Here is a 6,412-nt window from a genome sequence, read left to right as displayed (position 1 = left end):
CCATCAGCTGGTTGCCCAGTTCTGCCTGCTCCATGCTTGGTGGCTGAGGGAGCTCCGGCTGCTGCTCCCTGGTGATACTCCCAGGGCCCCCTCAGCCCTAGCTCCAAATCTCTGGTAAGGGGGGAGGCTGGAGGACTATGATCTAGATGGTAGCTGATGGTTACAGTCCTCCCACCGCCTCTCTTTGGTCCAAGTCCTGCATGTTTCACTCTATGGTTCAGCTCCTACTACATGTCCTGCACACTGCATTTTGAGTAAGGTCGGCACAGCTGTGGAGGTGATTGGGTTGGAGCCTCGTGCTCCTGTAATCCCTTGTGTGGCTGCCTAGGCCGGAGCCCTGTGTTTCGCGTTGAGCACTTTATGTTGGAAGTAGCTATGCAATGCTGGGGGAGGGCAGGGAAAGATGAGGAACTAATTTTGGTTCAGAAGATGATACTGTAGCCCAAGAACACAGAACAAGCCCCGACGTTCCCCTTAGTACACTTAAAACAGCACACTGAGGGCGCAATGGTTGCTAAAGCATTTGATTCATTGAGACCCTTCCAGGCAAAATGCGTCTTGATTCAGTAAAGGTCAGTGGCACGTCTCAAAGAGCCGACTCTGCCACTCATAGCACCCCACTCGCTGAATCTCCTGTACTCCCCTGCCCTCAGCAGGTATTGGTGGCCTCTGTATTTTGGCAATTCGTAAAGGATCCAGTACCCCTCCAGCACAGAACAAGAGAGCATCTCGGGGGAGCGTAGCTGGTCCATGACTTGTGGCGAGTCTTCGGTTAACTCGACCATGTTGCCTCTGTGATCCTCCTTGTCATAGATCTTTATCCGGTAGGTGCCCCTGTGCTGTGACAGAAAATGAGACAGGATAATAAAGTAACCACAGCCGGCTGGCTACCTGGGGTCCTTGGCCCTTAAAGTTGCCTCTGCTCCCCACAGGAGGGGAATCCTTGAATGCTGCAAAGGCAGCACATCCACCCATTTGACTCAGACCTACATGAGCCATGACTTCCCCCCTCGGTGCAGGGAGCATGTCTAGGGTGAGGAGGAGGGAGCCCATCCACGTGCAAGAAGGGGCGGGGCTAGAATGTACAATGCTGGCCAACCCTCAGTAAGCACAGTGGTCTCCTAGGCTATGCCGAGTTCTCCTGGGTGCTATTCCAGGCTTCAGCGGCCCCAGAATCAAGGAGACCAAGAAGTGACTTCATTCTAAAGCGTTACAGAAAATATTGGGGCCCCATTCTCCCCTCATGCTGATGTAACTCTGTGGGCATCAGTGAGTTACTCCCTTATTTTACACCAGTGTAAGGGGAGTGGGCCCAGTGTAACTCCAAATCTCCAGAAGTTATAGAAACATTTTCCCTTCTTAACTCAAAGTATTTTGTCATTTACTGTCCATACACTTAATCAAAGGAGAGCTGCATCCAGGCCTGGAGCAGAAGTGGAAGGTTTCCTATTCTTTCCCTGGAATGTCCCTCTCAGCTATCCTGGAGGGATGACCACTAGTAGGAAGAAATTAGTTCTCATTTTCAGTACTCGGTAGCTAAGCTGAAAATGATCAAATAAGAACCTTATGACCAGAGCTGGCTCCAGTGTTTTTGCTGTCCCAAGTGGTGAGGGGGGTAAAAAAAAAAAAGCTGCGATATGCGGCAGCTCCACCGCTGGCACTTCGTTCTTCAGCAGCAATTCGGCAGCCGGTCCTTCCATCCGAGAGGGACTGAGGGATCCACCCCTGAAGAGCCAGACGTGCCACCTCTCTCCGTCGGCCACCCCAAGCACCTACTTGTTGTACTGGTGCCTGGAGTTGGCCCTGCTTCTGACAGTGGCTTGGGCAATGTTACCATTTTTGTAATTAAAAAAAGAGAAGCAAAATCGAACTCACAGGTGGGATCATCCGGCAGGACTTAATGGAGGTGCTGAAACCCTCAGACTGCATGTCAGGGTAATCCCCCCTGTTTCAGAAAGAACTGCTGTCCCTGGAAGTTGAGACATTCATAGAGCATGAAGCAGCCACTTTCCACAAGGACGGAGTTACAGCGGCTGAATTGACTTTGAAAATCTGGCCGGTCGCTGCTGCACTCAACGGAGCGGCCCTGGAAGTTTCTGTCCTCGAAAAGGGTGATCTAGTGCGAGAAACAAACGGCAGAGTTTTCAGTGACATCGTATACAGTATGATTGCATCCTGGCATTCCAATTTCTCTCCATCCAGCATACTAAGCCTGAAGTGGCTGGGACTTACATTTTACTCATAGTGATGATAAATTGATATACTCTTGTGACTTCAGTGGAATTGATCCTCATTTACACAAGTGTAAGTGAACGAACAATTGCGCTCTGAGAGATTAATATGCAGGGACTAATAGAGGCAGTAGGTCCCTTAGCTCTGCATTCTTGATTCTCCTCTCCTACTGGTATAGACCTGGAGTAACTCCTTTGACATCAACAGACTAACTCTGATGTAAATGAGAGGAGAGTCAGGTCCCTGGCTTCAGTCTGGCATACCAAACAATCCGGTCCAGAGGGGTTTTTCTTACCTTTCCCATCATAGCTGGATTCAGGCTGCAAGCCATAGCACTCCAGCTGGGCAACTGCCTTTTTATACCTCACAATCAGCGCTAAGCGTGCACACGTTAACAAAAGTCTTTTTTCTGTTCATAGAGCCAGCTCGTGATATGGGGGTCTTATTCGCTCTTTGTACTACTGTCCATTGGTTTTGTGTAGTTGGGAACAGGTTATATTCCTGTTGTTATTAGTGACCAGTTCTGGGCCCTGGATCTGTCAGCACAGCCATTTTTACATTGAAGACAACATAATTCAGGAGAAGAGAGAAACTTCTGGCCCAGTGACAGAGGGGACTGGATGTCGATGCCATCACAATCCTTTTGTATAACAGTTGCATTATTATTAGTGAACGCAGAAGTACACTGTACAATAAAGACAGCAGAGGGTTCAAACAACAAAGTAGAAAGTAAGTAGGGAGATAAAAACAGAAATGTGTATGTCAAAAATAATGTCAAAAGGGCTTAGGTAGACATTACACGTGTTTTAGCCATTCGGTAGCTGCCCTTGGGAACCAGCTGAGGTGATTCAATCAGGGTGAACTGCAAACAGAATGGGACAAACAAACCCCAGAAGCTGGTGGATATTCCAATACTTAAGATTTATGGAGACAGCACAAAACAACTTCTATATTACCTCACTGGTTACTCAGATGTCCAAACAATGCAGTTCCCTTAAAGTACCCAGCCTTAGGCCTCCATCCAGACACACATGTCAGATATGATGATGATTACTGAAAATCTTATCTCATTATATAAAAGAAAAGGTTCTTCTGATCCCAAAGAACCAAGCCCCAGACTCAGGTCAAATGATAACTTAGATCTTACCCAAAATACACGCTTATAGCCAATTCTTATTAACTAAGCTAAAATTTATTTAAAAAGAAGAGAGCGTTGGTTAAAAGATCAATATACGTACAGACTTCAGTTCAATTTTTAAGGTTCAGAAAAATAGCAGAGATGAGCTTGTAGTTGCCAAAAGTCCTTTTAGAAATAGTCCATAGGTTATAGTCCAATGTCTATATTCAGTGTGGCTCCAGTCAATGACTGGGGATCTGAATCCTTATGGCTTAAGGTTTCCCCCTCTTGAAACCCAAAGCAGATCTGAGATGAAGAAGCATCGTGTCCCAAGGTTCTTATACATTTCCAGCAGCCTTTTGGCCTGAGAAAACAATAGGCTTAACTCTCCTTCTCCCAAACATCTTGGCAAATAGCACAGTGTAATTTATCCATTAAATAGTTCAGAATCTTCAAAGAGACATATAGACAATAATACTATTTCACTCAAGTGTTTTCCTAAATGTTAATACTCCTTTTTTGATCAAAGTTAGAGCAATAGACGAGACTTGTTTACTTACATCACAAGACCTGAGCAAGCACCTACCCTTCTACCTCTAACAATGCAGACTTGTATTTCAAAGCTCTATTCATTTACATATCTTCCTAACCAGTTTCTGAAGTTCGGCCATGGGTCAGGTCAGTCTGAGTTAATTAACTTTTTCTGGCCCTGTCATCTTTCAATGAGATATTATATTACACTTCTAATGTCACAGCAATATAGAGAGTGGAATGGCCTCCTGAGAGACCAGCATGAGATGAGCAACTGTTCAGTAGGTGGGCAGCAGCTATCCCCATATGCAGCCACACAGAGCTGTTCGGAGTCCCCAGGTGTGGTCACTCCTCACCACCTCACATCTGAAATGGTTGAGCTTGTACCATGGATAGCATGGCAGCCTGAAGCCTGGCAGTCTGTGTGACAAGAGAAATTTCTTAGAGAGAGAGAGAGAGAGAAGCTCGTTCCCATTCTGCTTGCCACAGTGTGACATTGTCCTAGTGTTTTGTAACCTAAACCATATTGATCTTCTGCTGATGTGTCAGTGGCGAGGCACCTCCCAAATATGTTTGAAAAGTGGCAGTTGTGGTTATCGCCTGGATTGTGTCAAGGAGGTTCTTCACTGCAATGTTACAGTGTTCCCTGTTAGGAGGTGGGATGTTAGAGAGGACTGACAGCCACCTGGTGTTTGCTGGTCTCGTAGTCCCTATTATTCTCATCATTTGTTTCAATTGCACATCAACTAGCTTTGACTGGGGAGAGTTTAGCCACACAGGAGCACCGTATTCTCCAGCTGAATAGCAGAGGGTTAGCACAGCACAGTGCAGTGTTTGTGCATTAGCTCCTTAACTTCAGCCTGCAAGCTTATCTAAGAGGCCATTTCTGCTGCTAATTTCCTGAGCTCTCTTAGTGATGTTATCTTTATAGGTGAGTGTGTGAGCTAGAGTTCCTTGTAGGTATACTGGCTTTGTGTCGTGTGCCAATCACTCTTCATTCAAGGAGATGTTGAGTTCTCATGAAGCATTGGTTTGATTGATGTGAAAGCATGACAACACATTTTTTGACATGCTGGGCTTCAGTCCCCGCTTCCTGCAGTCACCACTGATGGCTGCATGTCTTGTTCTGGTTGTCCTCAACCTTTCTGAAATCTCTGTCTCTTGAAGCAAGGTGGATGTCATCTGCATACTTGAATGGTCTTGGGATAGCTGGAGACAGATTTTTTGGAAACATGTTTGGGCAAGAACGGACCTCCTGAGGGAACCTGTTCTTCTGGCTCCTCTATGTGCTCAGTTTATTTCCTAGCACTGCTTGGAACTGTCTGTTTTGAAGCATCATTTCTATAGCCATAACAATACATCAAAGTAACATCTTTGACATCTCGACCAACAAGCCAGTGTGCCGTCAAGTCAGGAAACACAGCCCGTCATTTTTTTTTCTTTTGGTAGAAAACCATTTTCTATATAGGTGGTAAGAGAATGAACTTGGTCCTAAGTTCTCCTGCTAGGTTTGAAACCTGACTTGTCATCACTTAGAGCCTGCTCTAATGTGAGCATGATCCTTTGTAGAATTAGTCACTCCAGAAGTTTGGAAGCACAGCTCAGAGTGATATCAGACAGCTGAAAGGGAATGGTTCTTTCCTTGTTTTGGTGTAGTTAGCATCCGAGCTTTCTGCCATAGCATAGCCATCTTGTCCTCTTGGATGACACTGGATGTGAAAATTGGCTGCCATTTTATGCTCTGCTTATCAAATTTTAACAGGAATTTTCGTGGAAATCTTGTTATGGCCACATGGTTTTCCTGCTTTCATGTAGCTCAGTGCTCTCTCCACTACCTCAGCGGAGAAGGGCTGGAAAAAGTCTTCCTCACTCTGAGTGGGCCAGCCTCAATCAGTGCCTTCCACTCTTTACTGATTCCTCGAAGGACTCATCCCTGTTGGCTTTTGCCATGTTAACTGATTGGGTGGTGATGCTGTTCAGGGACACTGTACGCTGACTGATAGGTGGTGATTTGTGTTACATTATTTGTGCTGTGTAAAAGTTGGCTTCTTTTCCCATTGTATATGTTAACATCCAGCATCTCAAAGATTCTGTTTGACCTGTTCAGTTTTGTTTTGTGAGGTATTGAGGTAACGTTATTCCCTGGGAAATTGAAATATGAAATAGTACTCTAGATACAAAAAACATTTTACATCTATTGTGGTCCATGTTCCCTCTAATTTTTTCCATCCAGGTGCGGAATAAATTTTCTCATGTGCACTGAAGAATGTGCCTATGTGCGCCACCAGTGGAAACAAAATCCTAAATATAATACATATTTTTAAAAAGTTACTATAGGTATAATTACACCAGCCAGGACAGGTTAGACATTTTAGAACTCACTACTCAAAGAATTAAATTTAAGTATAAGAGAAATAAAAACGATGAAATAGACAAGTCAAAACTCTAAAATAACGCTTTGAAAGAATAAAATTATGGAGAATATATGTGCATTACAGGAAGGACCAAGAAGTAACAACAACAATAATACAA

At 44.8% G+C, this 6,412-nt stretch overlaps 1 pseudogene; it reads right to left on the bottom strand.

Moving 5' to 3' along the window:
* Window positions 1–563: 563 nt before the first annotated feature.
* Window positions 564–2,563, bottom strand: LOC116816083 (gamma-crystallin B-like; annotated as a pseudogene).
* Window positions 2,564–6,412: the final 3,849 nt, after the last annotated feature.

This window comes from Chelonoidis abingdonii, chromosome 10 (assembly GCF_003597395.2).
Source record: "Chelonoidis abingdonii isolate Lonesome George chromosome 10, CheloAbing_2.0, whole genome shotgun sequence".
Classification (NCBI taxonomy): Eukaryota; Metazoa; Chordata; order Testudines; family Testudinidae; genus Chelonoidis; species Chelonoidis abingdonii.
The sequence above is the reverse complement of the archived record's forward strand: the minus strand, read 5'-3'. Positions and strand labels throughout refer to the sequence as shown.